General features: G+C 47.6%; 1 protein-coding gene across 5 annotated transcripts in view; it reads left to right on the top strand.

Annotated features, from left to right (window-relative positions):
- LOC134368921 (F-box-like/WD repeat-containing protein TBL1X) overlaps positions 1-26,872 on the top strand; it is a 214,212-nt gene that overhangs the window by 26,358 nt on the left and 160,982 nt on the right. The gene's annotated exons all lie outside the window — the stretch shown is intronic.

Below are 26,872 nucleotides of genomic sequence, written 5' to 3' on the forward strand. Positions count from 1 at the left end.
ATTGTTGTTGATTTTAGATGCCTGGCGCTACTGTAGACCACTGGAACGTATCTTTCCTGTCTAGCTGTGATTTTATATATGGGAACCAAACTCTCCAAATCCACCCCCCCATTCCATAGTTCTACTTTCTATTACTATAGTGATTTGATTTTTCTAAAAATTTCAAGTGAAATAAACTTCAACACTCAGCAGCATTTACCTGCTGTCCTAGGTACAGCCACTAATCACAGGAACACACAGGCCTATGGCTGGACAAAGTTGGGTTTGTTGACTCAGTGCAGGTGAGTGGGGGTGAGCCCTGTGGGGAACCGTGGACATCTCAGGACGAGGGTGTCAGGAAGTGTTTAGAAGATTTGGGTTTGTGTGCAGTGATTTGGGGGAGTGTTTAAGGAGGTTGGTCATGTTCAACAGGGGAACGGCGCAGCTCCGCTGGGAGTGCTGGAGCAGCTCCCAGAAACACCAGGCCTGGCTAAACGTGCCGGGCCAGCTTCTGGCTGGTGGGGCTGCTTCTCTCTTTCAGCTGATAGGTTTTTGATCAACAGGATAGGTGGTGATTGATTGCATGGATGAGTTTAAACATCAGAAACATGCAAATAAAAGAATCATTCTAGAAGGACTTCTTAAAGATCACCAAAAGTCATGCTAAAAGATCTTAAAGTCATGCTTTGTAACAACTGGGTGGGCCCTGCTGTCACCTAGTGGTGTTCCTGTGATGCAAAAGGAAGGCCACCTTTCCTGCAGACCCCTGTTGATAAGGGAGGCAAGATGATGAGCATGATGCTGGGCAGACTTGAATTGTGGTGATGACACTTTGTGGTTCGTATCTTCAAGCATTAGATACATTCTTTTTATTGCTCTTGTGAGTTGTCTTTTCTTAATTTCATTTTCAGATTGTTCATCGCTAGTACATAGAAATATAATTTCCCCCCTTTTAAATAGCCTTTATTTTTTAGAGCAGCAAAATCGATCAGAATTACAGAGATTTCCCGTATACCCCTTGCCCCCCACCCCCAGCTACAACCTCCCCCACTATCCACAGTCCCCACCAGCATGACATTTGTTACAGTTGGTGAACGTGCAGGGACACGTCATTATCACCCAAAGTCCACAAGCTGCATCAGGGTTCACGCTTGGCGTTGTACGTTCCATGGGTTTGGACACATGCACAGGGACATGTGTCCACCATTACAGGATTGTACAGAGTGGTTTCACTGCCCTAAAAATCCTCTGTGTTCCTCCTTCCTTGGGTCTGTGCAAAACCCTCAGAAATAGGATAATTCCTTTATTTTACTAATGAGAAAATGGGGGCCTGGACAGGTCGGGCGATTCGCTGAAGGTTTCACAGCTTTTGTCCCCATGAAGTAAGCCGTGTCCCCAGGAAGCAGGAGCCAGGCCTGATCCTAAGCCCAGGTCCCTTTCCAGATGGCCGCAGCATACTGTCCATTTCCTGTCCCCCCTCTCCCCCAGCTAATGCACTTTTGAAACTTGGTTAAAGTTAATTTTTCTGTTTTTATCTTTCATTTGAATGATAATTGGATTTCTCTTCTGTGCCTGGGCACTTCCATAACACGAACACCGACAAATAGTTTTATAAATAATTGTCGTTGACGTCTGTTAACTGTCTTACGTGGACAAAGATGGGTCCTCATTTAAACTTCCCTGTGATTTATCTTCTTATCAGGATAAGAAGAAAAAGGGACAGCATCCTGTGTTTTGTAGATTAATGTTTAATAAGTGAATTAGAGTGCGAGTGAGGTGGAGTGGGTGGAATTCTAGCTGGGAAGAAGATTTTTAGGTCACTCTCCGGCTTTTCTGTTGAAAGAATAACAGAGAGGGAAACACACAGACACAGGAGGACAGGAATCAGGAAGCCTGGCTCTCTCAAAGGATGGACTGTTTACTTCTTTATGTGCTGGCTTCTGTATGGGTTAGACTTCTGCTGTCCCTGCCGACTCGGTGGTGATGCTCTATTGTTGATGTGGCCGTGGAGCGCTTGCAACGTGGCCAGTCTAAATTGAGATGCCATGTAAGAGCGTGAAATACACACTGGGATTCAAAGACTTAGTGCAAAAAGAGAATGCAAAATACCTATTGACAAGGTAATATAGTTTACATGCCAAATGATCACTTGGATATGTTGGGTTAAATGAAATATATTATTGAAAGTGACTTCGCCTGTTTCCTCTTGACTTTTTCTTGTGGCCACTAGAAAGTTTACAGACAGATGTTTATAGGCAGGGTTTATCAGAAAGATAACCTTAACTCCTTTGGAGTGTGTTGTGGGTGAAGAGAACACCATTGTTCCTGTTCCAAATAAAGGTTTACAGAAAACTCTACCTGCAGAGGAAGGGTTAGCATTTGTCTTCCAAACATAGGTTATGTGCATTTTATTTCTCACTCTGTTGTATACATCTTCATCAGTTTCCAGCTCGTGATTACACTTGGTACTTGTCACTGTCTTGGGGCAAGTCATACTTTCAAAATGACATTGGCAATGGCAGTTTTGTTCTGAGTTTAATAATGAATGGGCCGAGCCCGTGGCGCACTTGGTAGAGTGCTGCGCTGGCAGCACGGCGACGCTCCCACCGCGGGTTCGGATCCTATATAGGACTGACCGGTGCACTCACTGGCTGAGTGCCGGTCACGAAAAAACGACAAAAAAAAAAAAGAAAAAAAAAAAAAATAATGAAGACTATTTAAAAAGCGAAAACTGATGGATACTTTTGAGAGGAAATAGACGCTGTGGAGAACATGAAGGCAGGTTATCTACATCTTAAAATTTTTCTGCATGGCAGTGAAATTGTTGACGTGAGTAAAGGTGGTTTCTTCTTGAAATGCAAGCAGACTGTTTTGGGTGTGCAGACCTTCAGAGACGTGAGGGGAAAATTTGAAATACCCACCGGCTGTCCCCTGGTCATACCAACATTTGCTTTTCCCCGACCAATGTCTCTTTCAAGTTCGCAGACATGTAGCAGCCCCTTAGTTTAACTACCTGGGTGCTGACATTTTCTGACATCTCTTTATCTGATACTTCAGGGCTCCTTTTGCTAAATGTCCTTGTAGACTTTCAGGCTTTCTCTGTTTACCTTGGTTACAATTTTTAGATGTCTTGTGAAACCCAGATGCCTAATGCTTCCCCTACCCCAGTCCTTCAGGGAAAGATCAAGTTTTGTTTCAGGTTGGAATTTCTACTAACAAGACTAGACTGCTCCCTAGCCCCTCCTGAGTTTAGTCTGGGTCAGGAGTCACTATTTTTATTTGAAAAACCAGTGTGGGCTTCACTTTTTCATTGAGCTTATAGGCTGAGTGTGTTTCAGGGATCCTGTGCATTTCCTTTGCCCTGTTTATTCAGAGAATTTAGCTCTGGGACCATGTGGTTTGAATACAAATGAAGGCATGGACTAGGTCCCCAAAGTCTCAGAAGCACAGTCGAGGACACTTTTGGGGAGTACCTCCTCCCTGTTGTGGGGAGGGCGTGCTCCTGGCATCCTGTGAGTAGAAGCCAGGGCTGTTGCTAAGTTCCCCACAGTGTAGCTGTACCCTCAACACTGTTGACACTCTGCAGCCAGATAACTCTGTTGTGGGGGCTGCCCCATGCACTGTGGGGTGCTTAGCAGCAGCCCTGGCTTCTGCCCACTGGATGCCAGGAGCACCTCTGCCGCCTGTTGTGACAACCAAAAATGTTCTCAACTATGCTCCTGAGACCAGAGGCCAGGTAAGGAAGAGGGGAAAAAAAAGCGACTGCCAAAACATACTGTGACATTTTTCAGATTTGCAGAATATTAAATCTTAATGCCACAGAAGATCTTTATTTTCTTGCTAGTTACAGGAAGAGGTTTTTCCTGGCTCACTGCCTGTGTTTGTTGCAATTAGTTTTTATTGACTAGGGAGGCCTTTCTGGGGTTTACAGGTGTCCCATGGGTTTAATTCTCCAGAGCGCCAGGAGGATGCCCCAGTAACAGATAGTGTTACATTTTTAAAATGTTACTTTTGTTTTAAATGATTTATGTTGATGAATTATAGACTCACACAAAGTTGCAGAAGTAGTGCCCAAGAGGTCCGATGTGCCCAGGCCTCCCCCAGCGGTGGTGTCTTGCAGAAATCACAGAGCAGCATGGAGCCAGGACCTGGCACCCGTGCAGAGCAGTCATCCGGCCCACAGTCCTTGCTGGGATGTCACTGGCCTTTGCATGCACTCATTTGTGAATTACGTTAACGCCAAGCATCAGTGTATCTTCTCTTTTGAAACGTAATGGACTTGCCAGTCTCCCAGTTGTGTGAGGCCAATTCCTTTATACCTACGTGTCTGTCTGTCTGCCTATCTTTCTATCATCTACCTATCATCGTCTATCTTTTTAAATTGTGCATAGAGTAGTGAAGCAGGGCGACCACCAGGTAGGGCCACCTTGACTTCCTTGCAGGCTGAGGTGGGGGGAGGTGCTGGCACCCCAGGAAGGCAAGAGATGCCACCGAGTGTTAAAAGTGGAAGTGCGTGCTGCTCAGGCATGTGTGGGGCATGCCCTTTTGTCGTCATTGCTAAAATGAGACAAACCATTTCCCCTTTAACCTCCAGGCAGACCGATGAGGAGGGGGAAAAGGCCAGCTTATCGCAACCTGAAATCACTTGCCCTGGATTCTCATACTTAGCCAAGTCCATGTATTATTTATTTTGTAACTGGATGAAACAACCTCTTTTTTCTCCCTTATGTGATGGTTGTGTTGTGTTTGGTATTAATTTACCCCATTTATACCGCCCTTTGGAATTCCTTTATTTCTGACCTGCTTGGCCTGTTTGCCACTTACCTTACCAGGATGGTGGGAATGTAAACTTACCTTGTCATAGACAGGAATCCCTCATCAACACAGAATGGGACAGAATGCTTTTCCTTTCCCGCCCCTTTTGCCGTGAAGGTAATGAGATTGGAAATGGTTAATGATCATAATTAAACACCCCAGAGTTTTATTATAACACTCAGTTTGGGAGAGGGGGTGTCTGCCCTTGATCTTAGCGACAGAGCCACGTCTTCGAGTGCCCCGCCCAGGATTTTGGACATGTGCTGGTCGACAGTTGCTTTTGCTCTGGGGCTTGAGAAGCTCTTGTGAGTGTGAGGGTGACATTTGCGGAAGTCTTTGTGACTTCTAGAAACTAAAGCTGCATTTGCTTACTGGCCCGTGCAAGTGAGACATGGTAAGACTGGGAAGTTGTTTGTGAACATCATTAACATATATAGAGGCTTTTGGGCTAAATAAAAAAGTTTGATCTATCTGTTGAGAAAGAAGTAGATTAGTGGGGGCTAAGGGGAGTGAGGGGTAGTGACTGGTGAAGGGCACAGGGTTAATGGGAATGTGGAATTGATTGCACTGGTGGTGGTTGCAGAGCTCTGGGAATGTGCTCAAAGCATTGAATTGTACACTTCCAGGGGGGGAATTGTATGGCGTGAAATCTATATCTCAATAAACCTGTCTAAAAAAGTGATCGGACCACTGATTCCGTACATGCTCTTAAAACACGTCATGTGCCCCTGAGGGCGCAGGTCATTTGCTGCCTGGACGCGGTGTAACTTTTGTCGTGGAGATTGCAGTTTCAGATTGACGGGTTCCAGATAGTATGTCCATGACTGTTACCTCCAAACCCCCACAATGAGGAACCAGGCGTCTACAATGAGCAGTGAAACCGTGGCTGAGATCGGAGGAAGTGGGCAGTGTCGTCTCTTTATGTCTCACTCTTTTCCTCCTCCTCCTTCCTTCCCCAAAACAAGAGAGAGAGAAACTGGCAGAACTGAATACGCTGCAGGCCTTCAGAAGAACAGCGCACATGCGGGAGGGAAAGTGAAGCCCACGTGCCGCCTTTCTCCAGGGCCAGGAGAGTTAAAGGTGGAGACAGCAGCGGCCCAGGCCCACTCGTAAAGCATTGGTCTGACTGTTCAGAGTTGGGGGAACGTTTGATACTGCTTCAGGTCACCCTTTATCATCTCTGATGAAACTGACCTAGGTGATTTCCTCTGGAGCATTTAAGGGGAATCCAAAGGAAATTTACAACACACATTGTTTTAGTCTGTTTTGTGTTGCTATAACAGAATACCTGAGACTGGGTGATCTATAAAGAAGAGAGGTCTATTTGGCTTACGATTCTGGAACAGCTGCATCTGGCACAGGCCTCAGGCTGCTTCTACTCATGGTGGAAAGTGGCAGGCAGCCGGCGGGTACAAGCAGATCACATGGCGAGAGAGGAAGCAAGAGAGAGAAGCAAGAGGTACCAGGGTCCCCTAAACAACCAGCTCTCATGGGAACCAATAGAGCATTCTCCCCCAGGGAGAGCATTAATCCATTCATGAGGGATCTGCCCCCATGACTCAATCAGTTTCCAACACTGCCACATTGGGGATCAAATTTCCACATGAGTTTTGGAGGGGACAACACATCCAAATTCCATCACACATGGTGCAGATTGGTAATCAATAATCAGTCTTTGTGTCACTCTCCAGTGAATCTTGCTTGGAAATGATCGGAAGCCCAGCATTTTAAGTGATCTGAACGACTTCTCCACTCATAAAGCATGACTTGGTAAAATGAAAAGCAGACTTCTGGTGAAAAGTGTTTTCCAAAAAAGCTTATGCCATTTAGACGGTCATTTCACATTTCCTAATGCTCAGCAATTTTGCTGTGAGCTTTATAGAATTCGCCCAGTGCTTACTTGTTCAAATAAGAAAGGAGTTACTGAAATTGCACATCAGGTTAAAAACCATCAAGGTTTAGGCTCCTGAGAAATGTTATCTAAACAGCCATCTTTTCCTACTTTGTGGCACGTGGCACCGATTGTAAAGAATCTTTGTTATAAGCTGTAAGTACTACCCAGTCACAGGAGAGCAGAAGACGCATGCTGGGGGAATGACAGAGGAGAGGTGGTCAGAGAGAGTGGGATATAAAAGGGTCCAGGAAGAGCGGAGGAAGAGCTGCCCTGGTGGAACCAGTCCACTTCGAGTCTGAGAGCTGGTCCTGTAGGTGGGGAAGGCCAGTGTGTTTATGCATTCTGCAAAGACACCTGGGTGGCCTGCCCTGCCTCACCCTCTGCTCTTTGATCGCGTACCTGGTTCATTCTAAATGACATGGTCAGATCCTTAGACTGACACCTGTGCCTGAACTTTGGGGCATGGGCAGGGATGTAACTGAGCGCTGAGGGGAGATAAGGATTAAAATAGTACTGTAGCCAGGACCTTTTCTGGGAGTTTGCTCTCTACAGGGCAATGCCCTATGTAGTTTCTGTAGTTACTCTAGAGCGGGCACAGCAAATCTGCATCATTGGAAAGACTCTTCTTGTTTTACAAGTAGGGAAACTGAGGCCAGAGCAGGTGGGCCAGTGTGATTTTAATGTCTGAGTGCTTTTCAGGGCATCATGGTGCTTCTCCAAATGTTGGGAGGTTCACTCCTCCCAATTCATTGGCTCTCTTCAGTCTTAGGATTCTGCAGGAAACTGGGGAGTCCGTGGATGGACTGTCCTAGTGGGTAAAGGTCAGGGGAACCTACTAAAATGACAGTTTCTTATTCTAAAACCATTTCTAAGCCAAAGCCTGAGACAGGCTTTCTTTAAGGCAGGGGCCAAATCTGGCCTGCTACCTGTTCTGTGGCCCCCGAGCTGAGAATGGTTTTATATTTTTAAATGGTCAAAAAAAGAATATTTTGCTGACATGTGAATGATGCAAAATTCAGATGTTTTATTGGAACAGCCACGCCCATTCATTTACATATTGCCCCTGGTTGCTTTCTCCCTACAAAGGGTGATGAAACCGTTGCCACAGAGACAGGCTGCCTGGTGAAGCCCAGGGTCCTTGTTCTCTGATCTCTTGCTGGTGAATGTGCGTTCCTGCCTGCTTTGAGGCACGTCCTGCCCCCACTCCGCCTCTGCGCTGTGGCTTGGACTTTCCCCTCTCGTGATCTTTCTATTCCACCCTAGTCCCATCTCACCTCGCTTGCTGAGGCCTGGTATTGCACAATTAGAGAGTGGTTTCTTTGCTGTGAAATTTTGTCCTGGTTAAAGTGCTGATAGTTCCATGTCTGAGTCATTAAACTTGACCAGTTATTTATACCCCATGGTTGGGAGGGATTTTTGTTGGCTTTGTCAGAGCAGAGCTGCAGCTGGAGGACAGAGCCTGGGGGCTGTTGCATAAAGTGTGTGTGTTGGGGGGGCGCACCTCTGCGTGGGTGGTGGGAGGAGACAGGAGGCAGGACCATCCACCAGATGACCTTTATTGCCTACTTCTCTGCATCCCCTCAGTCACCCAGAAGCTGGGATTGTTGGTGGTCAGAGGCCAGAGCTGAGTTCCTCTTGGGGAATTGGTGTCAGCTCTGCAGAGCCACCTGGCCTGGAGACCACCTCCACCCCATATCATAGAGTGGAGGTTGCAAGCCACGTGCAGGACTGGCCCATGCTGAGCTGTAAGGCAGGGCTATGGCTAGGATGTGGCAGAGCTGGGATTTGATGTGGTCAGTCTTCTTTTTCTTTGGTTTTGGTTTTGGTGGCTGGCTGGTAAAGGGATCCGAACCTTTGACCTTGGTGTTGTCAGCACCACACTCAGCAAGCGAGCTAACTGGCCAGCTCTGGACAGTCGTGTTCTGGTCCCCTGGAGCTTAAATACATTCTCATGTCTTCTGTTCAGTGCCAGCTTAACATCCATCCTGAGGGTGATGCCCATGTCTTGCTTTTGTGTTCATGGTTTTCCATGGCTGCTGCTCCTTAAGCCGAGACTTGGGAGAGAATTCACAAGGCAGATGCCACTGGCTTCCTGTCTTGCCCATGGTACATGGGACACACTTTCCCCCAGAAACAGCATAATCCATAGTTGAGACTCATAATGCCACAATGTACAGGTGCCACCATGTGGAGTACTACTTGTATATTTTTCATGGCAAACTTACATTTCAGGTATGTTGTGGGCTTTAAAAGGTCCTTCGAGGTTAGCTGGGAGCTTGGCCATTTTTATAGCTTTTTTTTTGCAGTTAGCCGGTATGGGGATCCAAACCCTCGACCTTGGTGTTACAGGGCTATGCTCTAACCAACCGAGCAAACTGGCCAGCCCCAATATAGCATTGTTTCTGGGAGAAAAACATTCCTAGTAAGGAGCAAATGCGGGGTTGGACTCTGTATCCCATTGCCTTAATTTCAAGATTTCTCCTTCAGATGTGTTTCCATATTGATGTGCATAGACAGCAGAAAGGCAGTGTTTTTATACACTACTATGGTCTCTTTGGTCTGTGACCACCTCTGCATTTCTTCCATTTTCTTTCCTGACTTTTCAAAGCCTTTAGCAGGAGGCATCTGCCTCTTCTGGGGGGAAGGGCTGGCGGAGGGGGTAGAGAGGAGAAGAGACACAAAAATTAGCTGGAATTCAAAAGCAACAGTGACAGCCCAGGTCATTTTTCATGCTAACCTACTTTAAAAGCTGCCAGAACAATTGTAGAGTGGGAAATCTCTCGTTTCTCCTGTCCTACTGACAAGATCTAAAAATAGCTGGGTGAAGAGATGGCCGCATGGCCCTTTGATCTCCTCGGCCTGGCAGATTTCTTGGTAGGAGCAGAGCTTATGGGGATCTGGCATTCTTTAGTGAGAGCCCTGGCAGCTGGAGTGGGTGGGTGGCGCCCAATTACCGAGCTCTTCCTCTACCGTTGGACCCTTTATTTGTCCCTGGTTTTCACTGCTTGCTTCCATCAGTATTCCTTTCCCCACGCCTTCCTTTTATGGAGCAAGAAACTGGAATGTGTGTACAGAGGGTCTGAAGCAGACAGGTCGTGCTTCTACCTAGAGCCGTTGGACTGGATTCAGCAGCTATGTATTGAATAAGTGGAACGAATCTCCCGCACCCAGGGAGACTGTGGTGCAGTTGCAAACACGTGGTGGAGTGTGATTTCGTGTACAGTAGAGGTGCACAGCGTGCTGCGGAGCTCTGGAGATAGGAGGCAGGGGGGTGTGGGGGAGAGGGACTCTCCCAGCAGGAGAGCTATGAACGGGTGTGTCCAGAAAAGATCCCCAGTGACCAGAGAGCGGGGCGGAGGACCCAGAGTTTCTGGGGCTGCCGAGGTGGCATTTGGCACGCAGAGGCCATTGAGGACTCGGAGAACGCACGTGGGCCTTCAGGGCAGTGGTGAAGATGGAGTAGACGGGGTAAGGGAGGAAAGGCTGGTGGCGTGGGGCGCGCACTCCTTGCAGAGGGCAGGCCTGGGGGCTGGGAGGACGGAGCAGCACTGGACAGGGAAGCCGGTGCGGGCGGGCGAGGGGCTGTCTGAGACTGCGGTTGAGTAGAAGAGGTTCAAGAGACAGGATAAAGGGGGAGGGAAAAGGGAATGTATCTCCTGCAGGAGGACAATTTTGCAGGGTTTATCCTTGGAAAAGGAGTAGTAGGGACATTTCTTTTGAGACAGATGAGAAGGTGGTTTGGGGGATTTGGGGAAGCAGAAAGAAAGATGATTTCTTTTAGAAGTTTGCCAAGAGGTGAGCTAACGTGCAGGTCTTGGTTCTCTAAACGGAAGCGGTTCTGGGCTTCCAGGCTGTGCCTGGGGGCAAAGGGTGTGTGCTGGGGCGTGGCCGGCGCTGTCCCCCGTCACCACCTCTGCTGGGCATCCGTTGCCCTCCTTTCGTCTACTGCAGTCAGGCCTTCTGTTTAAGAGCTATTTGATCTCATTCATTTTAAACAAAAAAAGCAAAAACCAAAAAGAAAAACAAAACTTTAAAAACTAGTGGACCGGGACATAAACCAGGGCAGATCCAACAGGACTGCATGGAGATGGCCTAGCTCAGCACTGCCCCGTAGAACTTTCTACTGTGTTGGAAACGTTCTGCTTCTGCACTATCTGGTTCGGTGGCCACCGGCCACGTGGGACCATGAAGCGTGTGAATTGTGGCACACGCCACAGAGAAACTGGATTTTTAATTTTATCCGATTTCGTTATGTGTTGAAGTAGCTCCATGTAGTTGGTGGTGAGTGTATTGGACAGAGCAGGTTAACCCACGAGACTGTCTGGGCTCCTCATGGGAGGGGAGGAGGAGGTCTTGGGGGTGATCTGAGGAGCACGGTGGGGCATCAAAGCCCCAGGTGCTGTCGCTTGCTCGAGGCTGACATGGCAGGTGTGGAGAGGCCCTGTCCCAGGCCTGGCAGAGGGCTGGGGGGAGGGGAGAAGGGGTCCAGGTGCTCACGTCGCCCACGAACCAGAGCTTGGCTCTCCAGATTTTATCTGCTTCTGTTTCTCATTATTTCCTGTGTAAACTGCAGGAGGTCTGGGACTACGTGATTTTTCTTCCGGCTGCTGTACAAGGCCTGGAAAAGTGGGCCCAGCAGCTGCTTGATATCCCTTTGTTAATTGACCGAGGAAGGCCACCTGTCTGTCTGTCTGTCTGTCTGTCTCTCTCTCTCCCTCTCTCCCCGCCCCTCTCTGGCAGCTGGCAGGTACAGGGATGAACCCTGGACCTTGGTGTTATCAGCACCATGCGATGCCACCCGAGTAGCCGGCCAGCCCCCAGGAGGGCTGTCTAACAAAAGGCAGTGGGAGTTGAAGTTGGCTCACTGGGTTTAGGCAGAGTTGCTCCATTGTCTCCACTACAGAAACACCCGCTTCCTCCCTCCATCGAGTTCCCTTTCTCAGGCTCCCATCTTTGCTAGCGACTTACAGAGACTCACCGGCTCTGTTGACTTTTCTCCCTGAGAAAGAAGACAGTCTGAAAGTTTCCATCTGTGAGCAAGGTTTTCTGAACGTGCTGAAAACATGGGTTTAATTTTGTGAGCTCAGCATAAATTTGTGTGGTTTGGGGATGTAGTAAAAGATGTAGGTTTTGTAGGGGGAAAAATGTCTCTCACCTCGACTGTTCTTCACTATTTACAGACTCTTTATCTGCCTTCTGCATTAAACAAAGCATTGTAGGAGGGGGCTTCAAAAAGTTCATGGAAGGATTCATATTATCTTTTAATTCAATTTTCCACCAACTTTTTGAAGTACCCGTGTGTGTGTGTGTGTGAGTGTGTATGTGTGTGTATTTTTACCCTTTTCTGTTTTTACTCTTTAGCTCCACGCACTCCTTACCTGCGTGCAATCTGGCGGCCAACAACCCCCTGCGTCACCTGTGAACTTGGGATTGTGAATCCCCCTCCCAGCCCCCATCTCTTCCCAGCCCCCTCTGCCCCGCCTCTCGCCCAGCAGCTTTGGATGCGGTGGCCTGGGGTGCCCCTTCCTCTGGGGGACACTGGGCAGTGTGACCTGCACTGGGCCCGACCTGCTTTTTCTCCACTCCAGTTCCCCTTTTGCCCTGCTGCCCAAGGGACTCTCCTGAAACACCTATGGTACAGCAGCCGGCCCGGGGCAGGAACTTAGTGAGTCCCCACACTGTGACAGTAACCGCAGCCTCCTGTGTCCAGGCCTCTGAGTGGTCAGGCTTCTTAATTTGCCCTTTCTTTTTCTCCAGGGTCTTTAACCTTTCCTGTGTGTGCATGGATTCCCTTTAGCAGTCTAGAGAAGCCTCGGAGGTTTTGGAATCGCATTTTAAAATGCTTAAAAATGGAATCATAAAGGAAGTGATGAAAAGTACAGTTATCATAATATTAGAAACAAGGCTGGCCAGTTAGCCCAGCTGGTTAGAGTACAGTGTTATAACACCAAGGTCAAGGGTTTGGATCCCCTCACTGGCAAGCTGCCAAAAATAAAACAAAAGTAAAATTTGTTGAATAGTAATATGTGTTTCTTTTTTACTTTTTCTTCTTTCTTTTTATTGTGGTAAAAAGTACATATCACAACATTTATTATTTTAACCATTTTTAAGTGTGCAGTTCAGTAATGTCAAGTACGTTCATATTGCTCTGCAGCCAGTCTCCAGAACTCCTTGTATCTTGCAGATTGGAAACTCTGTACCCCCGGACAAGAGCCCCCCACCTCCCCTTCCAAGCCCCTGGCGACCACCATTCCACTTTCCGTCTCTATGATTTTGATGACTCTGGGTACCTCACATGAGTGGAATCAGACAGTGTTTGTCTTTTTGTGACTGGATTATCTCACTCAGCATAATGTCCTCAAGGTTCTTCCATGTAGTAGCGTGTGTCGGAATTTCCTTCCTTTTTAAGGCTGAATAGTATTCCACTGTATGGAGACATGGGTTGCTTCCACCTTCTGGTTATTAGGAGCAATGCTGCTATGAACTTGGGTGTACAAATCTCTCTTCGAGCGTGCTTGTAAAACATTTTAAATAACACCCTCCAACAGGGGCTTTAACCACTACTATCATTTCAAAGTAGTGATGAATGTCAAATGTCAGTCCTATTTTGAAGTATCTGAAACCATCTGTAAGATGATACAAAAATGTGTGTGATTTCTACTGGCGCAAATCTCAGGGGTCTGCCAGTTGCACAAAGGTTTCTTGCCTACGTTTGTGATGGAATTTGGTGAAAGGTTACTGACAGTGAAGCTGCCCCCCTCTCCCCCGTCCAAGTTGGAAGACCATCTTTTCCAGAACACATGTGGAAGTTTTCTCCTTCTCCCTTACCTTCAGCTAAAATCCCACGTGCCAAAAATGTGTAGCTGGTGGCTTCTGTACCGCCACCTGCTCCTTCATTCATTCATTCAGCAAATACATGATCAGCGCTGTCTGACAAGCTCTGCCGTAGGTACTAGGGATAAGGCAGTGAGCGAGACACAGGAGATCTGTGTTGCATGGCACGCACCACACACCAGGAGGGGAGGAGAAGCAGGTGTGTGCACACAGATCACTGGGTTACAACAGTGTTCAGTGTCGTCGGCAGGAGATCTGGCTGCTGTGAGTCTATGGCAAGGGCGTCTTAAGTAGTCACTGAGGAAGGGACATTTAAGATGGAACTTGAGGGATGAGTGGAGTGTGGAGGGATTGCCTGGCCAAGGAACAGCCTGTGCAGAGGTCCCAAGGTGGGCCTTGAGTGGAGGAGTGGGGCAGGGGAGAGATAGGCTGGGGTCCCATTCCCGGGACTCTGGGCTGAGGAGTGTGGCTCTCGTCTTGAGAGTATCAGGAAACACTGCTGGGGGTGGGGTGGGGTGGCCAGATCTGCGTGTGAAGGTGGGCTCTGGCTGCACGGTGGAGAATGACTTGGAGGGAGTCAGCAGGGCAAGTGGGTTGGCCTTGGAGCCTACTGGAATATTCCAGAGGGATGGTTACTTGAACCAGGGGGTGGCCCAGGAGCTGGAGAGAAGAGCATCGTTTACAGACCAGACGTTGGGATTTCCTGGGATTCTTTATTTCCCTCAGTTGTGAGAAATTCCCCCTCCCCCTGACCTGTGGCTCTTTCCATGGAAACCCATAACAGCAAGATCACTGATATGCATTTGCAGTCCAGTCTTAAAGTCCTCTTCCTGAATCCCTATTAGACTTGAGGTCAGAGACCCGCTTTACTTGCTTTGAGTATTTAATGCGTTATACCTAATGGCTGGATTGAAATGTATGCTTTCATTTTCTGATCCTACATTTCTAGGTATTTGGACAAATTTCTTGGTAAAACACAACTCCAGCTTGTAACAGTGAATCCTGTGGGGAGCTCTCTGGGCCATGCACTCCCATGGTAAGATGTGATTAGACTCTCCCTGGAGTATCCAAATGGTCTCTAATTGCTTCATAAGGAGACGTTTTTGCTGAGATTTACATTATAGTGGCTTGCTTCTTAAAACAAAATTATCCAGATTCAAATGGAAAAATTGTACAGTCTCCTGAGTGTTGTTTTGCCTTTAGTTCTGTACTGTTTTAAGAACTGTTAGCAGGAGAAAATAATCCACTTCAGCTGTAATATAAATGTATTTAAGTATATGTGACACATGAAACAATACCAATTCGGCCATCATTGAAATGGTTGTGTAAATCAAATCTTTTGACATGCACGTAGCTCTCCTGTTTTTCCCAATTTGTTTGCACAGAGAAAATAATTTTTCCCTAAGAGATTTTGTGTAAAAACAATCCCTGGTACTGTTGGAAGTGTAAGATGTCTTAGGTTTAGTTTTCCTCTTTTTGCCCAGGAGGGTTGAAGGCATAAACATCTAGTCCAGTGAGGCTCATGTGTGCGAGAACATTCCTGACTTGGTTTTTGCTGCTAGTCTTTTCCTATGTCAGAAATGAAACTAATGGGTGCAGCTGCTCCATGGTTCAAAGGTGTGTGTGTGTGTGTGTGTGTGTGTGTGTGAGAGAGAGAGAGAGAGAGAGAGAGGACACAGCCTCTTTACAATGCCCAGCTGACTTGCTGAGGTCTGCCTCCCTGAGCTTTACTGACCTCCTTCCTACTCATTTTGGGGCTGGAGACGGAGATAAGTTCGAAAGAAGCAAACAGAATTTGCCTGTCGGCTCCATTAGCAGAGTAGTCTCACAGATTAAGCCTGGGTTTTTTTCCGTTCCGTTTCTCGAATCCTCTTTGAGCCTCAGATGGATTTCAGAGTGACTCAGAGAGGATTAGGTGGAGAGAAATACGAATGACTCTGGTCTGGTGTTTTCCTTTTGAAGAAGTGGAGGATATGTGAGCAGCCAAGGGTCTCTCAGAGGCAGAGCTTATGCAAGGACCGAACTTTTCAGTTCCACATCCCGTGGCCTTGTCTACCTCAAGGTGGGCGCGCTTTTACTGTCCAGGGTGAGAGTGTGTGTTTTAGGTCTTGCTGGCCAGGCAGCCTCTGCAGCTATTTGACGTGCTCCACTCTACCTTGTAGCGTGAAATCAGCCCTACACATTCTGCGAACAGACGAGCCTGACTGTGTCCTGATAAAATTCCATTTATGGCCACTGAAATTTGAATTTCATATAATTTTCACGTCTCATGAAATATTATTCCTCTTTGGGATCCCCCCCCCCCCCCCCCGCAACAACCTAAAAAATGTAAAGACCATTCTTCGCTCATGGGCTGCATGTGGAAAACAGGCGGTGGGCTGGGCGTGGTCGGCGGGCTGTAGTTTGCCCACCACAGGTCTATAGGGCAGTGACTGTACAGTTGTGGGCTCTTAATAGCTCATGTGTTAGAGCTGTTCATTTCTCAGAGCAGTCTTTCATCATTTCCTTGATGTGCATTGAACGCCCCGTCCTTGTTCAAAGGCGATGGATTTGTTGATAGGCATGTTCTGGAAGGGGATTATGTTTCGACTCTGTGAGATTCCAGCCCATGCTCAGTGTTAGTGATACTGTGGAGGGCTGCTTCCTGCCCTCCCCGAGTGGATAGACTGAGGGGGGAGGCAGGTGTTAGAAAGTGGGGAGTCACGTGATACGGGAATCGTGACGGGGGTTCTGCAGGTTGAGCAAGGCCCTGCTGCTGGATGGAACTTTTAGGTACCTAAGACTTGGAGATTAGGTGGGGGCTGAGATGGGAAGGAGTGGGAAAGAGATGAGGGCTGACGTACAGGTTCTGCTGAGGTAAAGTATTATTCAGATCTCGTCTCTGCTGTGTTAATTGAAGTGTGACTTTTTAAAAAAAGTGATTCACTGTAATCCCTTTAGGTCGTGTTTAGTCACTGACCCTGTATTAGCCTGTTTAATACATAGAACTGGGTAATTTGTAAGAAAATGAACTTTATTCCTTACAGTTTCAAAGGCTGGAAGTCCAAAGTCCAGGGAACATATCTAGTGAAGACTTTCTTTCGTGGTGACTTCAGTGACAGCAGGATATCACATTGTGAAATGGCAGAGCAGAGAGCAGAGAGACTCTTCGTGTCCTCTTCTTTTAAAGGCCTCTGAACCGTGCCCCGACCACCATTATTAATCCATTCGTTATTGCAGGGCCCTACAGTCTAATCACCTCTTCAAGGCTCCGCCTTTCAATTACGGTAATAGGATTTCCCACCCTCAACAGTTACTATGGGGATTAAGCTTCCCCATTAATATGTGAACTCTGGGTGACACAATTCAATCAATCCACAGCATTGTGCCCCTGGACCCCAAAGTTCACGTCCTTCTCACAGGTAAATACATTCATTCTGTCCCCAAAGTCTAACTTGTTTCAGCTCTAAAGTATAAAGTTCAAAGTCCCGTCTGTGAAATCAACATGTTAACTACTTCCAAGATACAATGGTGGGACAAACATAGGGTACGTACTCCCATTCAAAAAGGGAGAAATAGGCTGAAAGAAGGGTCACAGGTCTCAAACGAGTCTGAAACCCAGCAGGGCAGGCATCAAATCTTAAAGCTGGCAAATCACATACCCTGACTCCATGTTTGACCTCCTCAGCACAGTGGTGTGAGGGCTGGGTCCCCAAGTCCTCAGGGTGCTCTGCTCCTATGGCTTTCCTGGTCTTAGGCCATGCTTCAGCTCTCATATGCTGGTGCTGCACACAGGTAGCTCGATTCTGGGGTGTCCATGGCAGTCCCACTCCCACAGCTCTGCTAGGCATGGCACTGACAGGGTTTCTCTGCTGCAACTCAGACCCCGCGTTTCCGCTCAGCATTGCTCTAGTGAAGGTTGTCTGTGGTGACTCCGCCCCTGTGACAAATCTCTTCCTGTGTCCCCAGACTTTAACATACATCCTTTGAAATCGGGGTGGAGACTCGCAAGCCTTCCCAGCCTCTGGCATTCTGCGAGCCTGCAGACAACACTGTCCAGACAGTGCCAAGGCTTCTGGCTTGTACTTTCCAAAGCTGCACGTCCAGCCACACCTGGGGCCAATTTAGCCACAACTGGAGCAGCCGAAGCAGCTGGGGTGCTGGTGCTGGAAGCAGGTGGTCCTGGGCAGCGAGCCCGTGGAGGGTGCCTCAGGCCTGTTCCCCAAGACCATTCTGTCTTCATAGGCCTTTGAGGCTGTAATGGAAGAAGCAGCCTCCAAGATCTCTGAGATGCCATCAAAGCCTTTCCTTCATTCTCTACCCTATGGCCAAGCTGCTGCAAACTTTCCAAATCTTTACACTCTGCTTCTCTTTCTTCTAGTCTCCTTTGCAAACAGTTGTGGGGCTACACCCTTGCATTTTTTTTCTGGAAATGCTCTCTGCCTCTCTGACACATGGCGAGGCTGCAAATTTTCTAAATCTTTATGCTCTGCTTCCCTTTCAAATTCGGGCTTTACCTCATGCCTTTGCCACCATAACTCAGCGTAGGCTGTTACAAGTGGCCATGCAGATTCCTGGATGTTTTGCTGCTTAGAAATTTCTTCTGCCAAATACCCTGGGTCAGCACATTTAAGTTCCACATTCCATAAAACTTGTAGGCGTGAACAGAATGCAACCGCATTCCTTGCCAGTTCATAGCAAGGGTGATCTTTGCCCCAGTTTCCAATAAGCTCTTTCTCCTTTCTGAGACCTCCTTTAAATGGTCTTTATAGTCCATATTTCCATAAGCATTGTGGTTACCACCATTTAACTAGTCTCTAAAATGTCCCATACCTTCCCTGTTTTTTTTTTTGTCTCCTAAACTCACACCAGCAGCTAGGCTTTTTCTAGCCTGCTCCTTCAAATTCTTCTAGCCTTTGCCAATTATCTACTTCCAGAACAACTTGCATATTTTCAAGTATTTGTTATAAGCAGTACCCCACTTTTCTGGTACCAATTTTCTGTATTAGTCTGTTTCTGTTGCTTATAAAAAAATACACGGAACTGGGGGATTTATTAGAAAGCAAAATTTGTTGCTTACAGTTTCAGAGGCTGGGAAGTCCAAAGTCCAGGGAACACATCTGGGGAAGGTTTTCTTTGGTGTTGACTGCAGTCACGGCAGGGTATTTGCAGAATGGCAGAGCAGAGAGAATAACCAACTGAGCACGGGCCAGACCCTTAGTTTATTTTTGTCAGGGGTCAGCTTTTCAGGCCATATGGTCTCTGGATGTTGTTTGGCAAAGGCAGCCATTGACAATATGTAAATGATGGATGTGTTTGTGTTTCATTAAAACTTTATTTATGACATTGGGGTGATTGGTAAATGGTGAGTGTAGTTGTGTTCCAATAAAACTTTATTTAGGACACTGAGGAGCTCTGATCCCATATTCACACTGTTCTGCAATGATCATCACCATTTATAACACCAGAACTTTATTCATTATTCCAAACTGAAACTCTGTATTCATTCTTCCTTCCCACCAGCCCCTGACAATCACTATTCCACTTTGTCTCTATGGACTTGACTCTTGTAAGTTAACTCTTCATATAAATGGAATCATACAGCATTTGCCCTTTTGTGACCAGCTCATTTCACTAGGCATGATGTCCTCAAGGTTCATCTATGTTGTAGCATGTGTCAGAATTTCCTTCCTTTTTAAGGCTGAATCTTATTCTACTGTATGTATATCCAGTAGTCCTCCTTTCCATGGTTTTGCCTTCCCTGGTTTCAGTTACTTGAGTTCTATTGCACTCTGAAAATACTAAGATATTTTGAGAGAGAGAGAGAGAGAGACCACATTCACATAACTCATACTACAGTATATTGTTATAATTGTTCTATTTTGTTATTAGTTATTGTTGTTAATCTCTTACTGTGCCTAATTTATAAACATAACTTAATCACAGGTACGTATGTATAGGATAAAACATAGTCTATATAGGTTTGGTACTATCCACGGTTTCAGGTATCCACTGGGAGTCTTGGAATATATCCCCCACGGATAATGGGGGACTACTGTATTACTAAATAAGCATTTTGTAAGCAGAGTTTCTTTGGTTTTATTTAAAGTCACTTTTTGCTCAGTGTAGTTTCCCAGGCGTTGTCCTCAATTAAGGAAGTCTTAGGAACACACACAATTTAGTTTCCCATTTGAAGAGCAAGGGGTTCTTGAAGAGGCCCTGGGACATGCTTGAATGTGAAATATAAATTGCAGAGCATTGGCATCCTGGATCAGGGAAGGTGGACCAAGAATGGTACCAGTTCTGCCTTTCCAGAATTTTCTAGCTCTCTCTGCCTAGGGACCCCCCTGCTGCAGGTTGGGCTTCCTGAGAAGCAGACTGGAGATGTGGGTTAGTGTGCTGGAAGTTCTTGGGGGACGCCCTCAGGCTCAGAACCTGGGGTTAGGAGTGTGAGAGGAGGCAGCGGTGGGTATCCGGAGAAGACGGGCTGCGAGGGAGTCAGGGGCCTTGGTGGACCCCAAGCAGTGCTCTGAGCTGGGTGGGCCTGCTGAATCCTCCTGGCTCAAGTCAAGGGGCCAGTCCTTTCCAACCCCCCCGATCAGCCATGAGGGCATGGCTTTTGGTGAATGTGGGTGCAATTCCTGGTAGTTGGGGGAAACAAACCCTAGGATCTTGGCCACACAATACACCAAACGCAATCCAGTATGTTGTTGGCTGTTCCTGGGAAACCAGTACTGAAGAATGCTCAGTGGAAAAGTTTTCTGATCGATTCATTCATTTGCTTGTTCCTCTTGGAAAACTGTTTCAAAATTAGTGAATGACTTGTTAGAATTAAATCACAAAGGCAGTGTCTACTGCAAGATTTTGGAGGTTCTAGCAGGGGGGTGCAGCTACTTGTGTACCCTTGACCAAAGAACAATCCTCTCCTCTGTTGGGGAAGGTTATCCTCTTTGGTCCATGTGCAGCGTTGGGAGGGATGCACACAGAGAAGGGAGGGAAGAAAGAAGGGGACACCCGCTTAGACAGCCAGATCAGCAGACTCAACCGTGGCGATCAGTGGGGTGACACATGTTGCAGCCAGATTACTCACATCCCACTGCAAGACTTTGATGAAGCAGTTCAGTGCCCCATATTTGAAAGACAAGGTTTATTGGGACATGGCCACGCCTGTTCATTTCTCTGTCATCTGTGGGTGCTTTGGTGCTACGAGGGCAGAACTGAACACTTGCAATGCAGACTGCATGGCCTGCAAAGTGGAAAATATTTGCTATCTGTCCGTGTACAGAAAAAGTTTCCACCTCTAGTCTGTGTGATTGCCACCCTTTTCTTGGATCCAGAAGTGAAAGGCGGTCCTCTGAGGGGTGATGGCCTCACCTCAGCATTTGCCTGGACTACCAGGCTTGTTCAAGGAGGGGTCCCAGACATTGCATCTGATACTTTCAGACTCCTGCAGGTGTAGGGCGCAGTAGGTCGGTCAGTCCTGCTGGGCGTGTGCCCAGCTGGTCCACAGCACAGACAGAGGACTGTGGTTTTGAGGGCTGACTGGATGCCTCGTTTCCTCTGTGGGAACTTGGGAATAACAATAATATGGATTTAAGGGGGTTAAGAGGCCCAGGATTAAACTTTGACCAAACTTCCATTCCAGATGCTGTCTCTCTTTACAGCACAGCAGAATGGGCTCATGTCTCGAAAGATGCCAAATCGCAGAATAAATAAAAGTCCACAAAAGAATAGAAAACCGTATGAAGGTAGAGAAAGCATTTATGGGTTCCTCTAGTTTTAGAAGACTTAAAGAGGTCGTTTAGAAAAGCAAACAGGAGAAGAATCCTTTTTATAGTTGACATCTTCCAAAATGAGCGTGCATTTATAAGCCTGGTGTTGTTTTAATGTCACGTGGGGGTCTTTTCTGTCATCTTTCTCCTTTGCTTTTCTTAAAAGAGGTAGCTTCTGGGTTTGCCTGCCATTGTGGAGAACACCAAGTCCAGAAAGCTTTGTTTTATGATAATGAACCTTGTTTTATGATAGCGATTTGATAGTTTTCTTCTGTGTTCAAGTTTGCCAGCTTCCGGTAAATTGGCAGAAATGAAGAGCTTCCTCCAATGTTGCCAGCACCATTGAAAAGCAATTAAAGCAAATTCAGTTATTAAATTTTAAATTATTGTCTGGGTAAATGATGGTTTAAAATTCAATTTATACTAACACTTACAGTTTAATGAACAGACCACATCATACATTTTTATGTTCTTAAATTATCTGTGGGTTCTTTTTGTTTTGTCTTTTTTTTTTTTTTTTGGTGACCGGTAAGGGAATTGCAACCCTTGGCTTGGTGTGGCCCACACCACGCTCAGCCAGTGAGCGCACCGGCCATTTATCTGTGGTTTTAAAGCTGTCAAAAGGTGCTCTTTTTAAAAAAGGACTGCATGCTTCACCTTTTAAACCCCCTACACCCTCAAAGATATTTACATTTTTCTTTCAAATAAGGTGAGAAAATCTCCTTAGCCCCTCAATTTTAAGGAATTATAGTTGTCTGTCCCCACAAATGTTAATTTATCTGGGTTGAAGTCAAACCACGAAATCTTAAAATGTAACAGGAGGGGGATGTTTCTGAATTTCCCCTCCTAAAATACATTCACACATATGCATATATGTATATGTGCATATGTGTATATACACATGTACACATATACACACACGTATATATGTTTTGGCGGCTGGCGGTACGGGGATCAAACCCTGGACCTCGGTGTTACCAGCCCATGCTGTAACCAACTGAGCTAAAGCTAACCAGCCAGCCCCTAAAATGCATGCATTTTTATAAGGCACATTTTATGCTTTGACCTTAATTCCTATCCTACCCGCACCCATTCCATATTTAGATGAGTTCAGTTAGAAATAGTCTCCCACACCCCCTCAAGAAAGTGGAGCGAGTATCCCACGCCAGGGTATAGAACACACTTGCTGTAGGAGCGCTTCATCAGGGCTGTCGGTGCCAGGTAACCAGCAGGCCACCCTTAAGCAGGGATGTGTGTTTCTGCAGGCTACTTGGCAGGCTGTGGTGTGGACAGAATGAGGCCTAGGGGAGCTGCAGGAGTGCTGGAGATGCCCCTGAGGGCCAGGTGTGCCTCCCGCCTGCTCTACCCCGTGCCTGGGCCCGGCTACATCTGGATGTGCCCTGGACGCCCGCGTCTGGATGCGCCCTGGACGCCCGCATCGGGTGTTGCAGCTGTTGCAGGAGTTGATGTCCTTCAGACCTGCCCAGCCCCAGAATCTTAGTCCCTCTGCTGGATGAGGGACCCCGTCACCTCCTGTCCCCTAACTTGTCCCCTGCTGTGTCCTTTAGGCTCTGCGCAGCTAACGGATCATCCTTTCCTCTCCTCTCCTGGCCCCTGCTGGAGCAGCCACAGCTGTAGACACTGTTATTAATGTGCGTGTCATGCTAGCATGGGCTTCACCAGTCCAAGGTAAAGCCTGTGTGGACCCCAGCAGGGTCACCTGCTCTTCCTGCTCCGGCTCCCTGCCCACCCGTCCCCGACTGCCACACTTTACCCCACAGATCTGACATGCCCCGCGCCCTCCCTCTCCACGCTCTGCAGGAGCCGCTTCCTCTACTGCGCTGTGCTGCTCCACGGACGGGCGTTACGAATTTTCTGATTCCCACCTCCAGAGAGTTGGGCTGAATTGGTCTGGGGTGATGCCCGGGTACCTGGGGTTCCCCCAGTTTTAAAAACGATCATGTTTATCCATTGCTTTCCTTGAGCGAGGCGTTGCTTCCTCCCCGTTGGAGACACAGGCAGAAGAGAGGCCCAGGGAGGAGGCAGGGTCTGAGCTGGAGACCCCCGCCCAGGCCTGACACCGCTGCACACCTTCAGTGCAGGACGTCGGAGGGCTGTGCTTCGTGGCTTGGATTTCTTTCTCTCGATCAGGATTTTTGAAAGCTCTGCCGGGATGCCCATGTGCAGCCGGCGTCGTGAGCCTAGACAAAGGGGCTTTCTTTTTCCTCCACACCCAGAGTCCACCATTGGGAAGTGGGAGTGTCAGGGAAGGCTGCCCGGAGGAGGTGGCCCTGGGTTGATCTGGGAGGGGCACAGGAAGGACTAGGACCTTGTTTGCAGAGGTGGGGAGTAAGAAGGGAGGGAGGTCGGGGACAGAGAGAGAGAGAGAGAGACAGAAGGGGACCTTTCATTCATAACATGATGGACTTTGAATGTTTCAGAACGATTTAAATTTTTCTTTATTTCTTTGTTGAACTCACAGGAATCTGGAGGGTGTGTGTGTGTGTGTGTGTGTGTGTTGCTAGTTTTTTGCCTAATCTCTTATTTCCGATGACCATAGCTGCTAGCCAGCCCCGTAGGACCATGAGTCAGCAGCAGCCTCGCTTACTAAGAAGAGCAGGTTCACGAAGGCCGGCTCAGAGACGTTTGCGGGTAAGCGCATGTTTAAGTTCCACGGTCACTGGGGACATCTGCCGTCGCTGCTTTCAGGAGCTTCGTGTGGACATTAGCTGTGCACGTGGATCTTGGTCCCAACCCGCCGTGGGAGGCCGTCAGCCGGGACGCTCGGGAGGCTGGTCTTATGTCAGGTCACTGACTCTCGTGCACCCTGGCCGTCCGAGCATTCATGGATGTGTGCAGGAGGGGTGAGGGGAGCAGAATGACCGTTCTGCATCTTAATATCATGGGTGAAGAATTCAACCAGAGAAGAATTATATGCAGACACGTTTTTTTCTTTTTAATTTAATAAGGGACAAAGAACGGGGCCGAGATTGTGACCCTCCTTCCTTCTGCTTGTCCTGTCCAGGACCTGGAGAGAGAATCGGTTTGTTCAGTTCCTGGCCTCCCTCTGGGCCGGGCAGAGCGGGACATGGTGGCGTTCGTCTGGGAGGGGACCAGGCATTTCTGTCACACAGGCCTGAGGCTGGAGGGCTGAGATCGTGGCGTGGCAGGCTCGTTCCTCCTGAGGCCTCTCGCCCTGGCTCGTAGACGCCGTCTTCTCCCTGTGGCCTCACAGAGTTGTCCCTCTGTGTGTGTCTGTGTCCTAATCTCTTCTTAGAAGGACACCAGTCCTTATAAAACACGATTATAAGGATCGGATTAGGGCCCACCCTGATGACCTTCTTTTACCTAATCACCTCTTCAAAGACTGTCTCCAAATACGGTCACATTCTGAGGTCCTGGGAATTAAAGACCTCAGCATGAGTTTTGGGGGGACACAGTTCATCCCATAACGTGTGCAATGTCCAGAGCAGGTGAATCCGTAGAAACAGGCAGGTGGCGAGTGGCTGCCCCGGCCCAACGGTGGAGGGGGTGGGGAACCACAGCTTACGGCAGGGGTTTCTTCTGGAAGTGGCCACAGTGTTCTGGTATTAGACTGTGGTTGAACAACGCTGTGACCATACCAGAAACCACTGAATCATTCACTTGGAAAGGGGGAGTTAAATGGTATGTAGATTATATCTCAATAAAGCTATTATAAACAAAACATGGGAGGGAGAGAGGTAAAAAAGAGGGAGCTGCAGGGGCGTCAAGTGTGGACAGCGCGGAATCGCGGAATCCATTCATCCCGTGACAGCGCCTGGGCGCTCACCACATGCTAAGGGTGTGGGGGTGCTGCCTCTCCACCCTTTGGGGTGGCTTTTGTTCTTTCTAATTGCATCTCCCTCCCTTCCCCCCGTTTTTCAGCACATTTCTGCTAGTCCTTAGCTGTGCCACCAGAAAATCCCATAAACGCAAGTGCTCCCGCTCAGAGAGGTGTTCTGGTGATGGGGGGTAACTTAGGAAAACGTTCCAGCTTTGGGGGGTTTCAGTTTCCTTCTGAGTGAACACCCTCCATGAAAGAGACACTTCCCTGTTTCAGGTGTTGAGAAAATGCATCTGAAAGATGCTCCTTGGATAATCCCAGCTGCTTTTTGGGGGAAACAAAGGTCAGGGCAGTTTCCACGGCAAAGATGGACTGAACTGCACATAGTGGACCCAAAGGATCGCATGGTGATGATTTGGTGTTTAGGTTGTATTTTGAGAACATGAAGGTCAGGGCTCCTGAATTACCAGGCGGATGTGACCGAGCTGCCAGAGTGAAGATGGGGGTACTGGTGCTGCTACGATCGTCACACTGCGAGCTCCTTTGGAAGGGGAAGCGTCTGGCGGACTTTCTTGGGCCACGGTCAGCTCGGTGCCACTCCTGGCTCTTTAGTGCCGTGTGTGGGATGCTGGTGACATGTGGAAAACATGCTCAAGGAGCCCATGAGCTCGTTTAGGAGATGAGAGTACAGCACTGGCTTTCAGTGCCCTGTGTGTAGGGGATGAAGCCCAGAACTGCGGGTCAGGGGCCGGTGAGGAGAAGGCAGGTCCTGGAGCCTGCTGGCCTCACCCCTGTTCCCCAAGATGGTCTTTTTCTGCTCAGCCATCTGATTCCACTAAAGACTATCCAAGGGATGTTGAGGCAGAAAATGGTGGGTGACCATGTTTTTCTCTGTCACTGTGTCTGCAATGTCCCTTTCCCAGCAAAACCAAAATCAGTTAGTGATCCCTGTTGAGTGTACTTAAGGTCGTCATAAAATTTGCTTTGGTGCTGCTCCTACTCTTTTCTTTTTAATCATTTTTAAAAAATGCACCAATACACAGTTGATACCTTTTGGCTACGTATTGTTATCATAGAGTTCTCTCTTGACTCACGCAGAAATGTATGGAGTAACATTTGTTTCAGTGCCAAATCCTATTGCTGAGATTTATGTACAATGAGAGACACCCATTCTTGGCTATTCAGACTTTTTTTAAAAAGCTTTATTGAGATGTAATTCATATGCCATACACCCATTTGGTGCAAAATTCAATGGTTTTTAGTCTCCTCATTTTTAAAAAGTAACACAATCTTGAGTATTTCTCTTTTCTCTTTTTTCAGTAAAATAAGTGTAATATGGGGGGGGCAGGTAACTGTTGTCACAATCTCTTAGTTTGGATCCTGGCTCCCAGCACTTACTGGGGACATGGGTACCTTAATAGGACTTTCTTAGAACACATTTTTTTTTTACTGAGATGAAAACACCCAAACACATCCTCTTCACACATTTTTAAGTGTACAGTATTGTTAACTATATGCTGGGTATTGAGCAGCAGATCTCTAGAACTTTCTCGTCTTGTGCAACTGGAGCTCTGCCTGTTGCACAGCTCTGCTCCCAGCTGCTGGCAGCCACTACTGTACTCTGCTTCTGTGCATTGCACGGCTTTAGATACCTGCTGGAAATGGGTTCTATGCACGTGAACGTGCAAAGAGCTGGGCCTGGTGCTTGGTGGGCATCCAGCAGTGTTAAGTATTTCTATCATGGCCTTTTTAAGAGGCTGGACATATGAGCTCTGTCCTCTCACAGCTTGGTGT

Source organism: Cynocephalus volans, chromosome Y, assembly GCF_027409185.1.
Source record: "Cynocephalus volans isolate mCynVol1 chromosome Y, mCynVol1.pri, whole genome shotgun sequence".
Classification (NCBI taxonomy): Eukaryota; Metazoa; Chordata; class Mammalia; order Dermoptera; family Cynocephalidae; genus Cynocephalus; species Cynocephalus volans.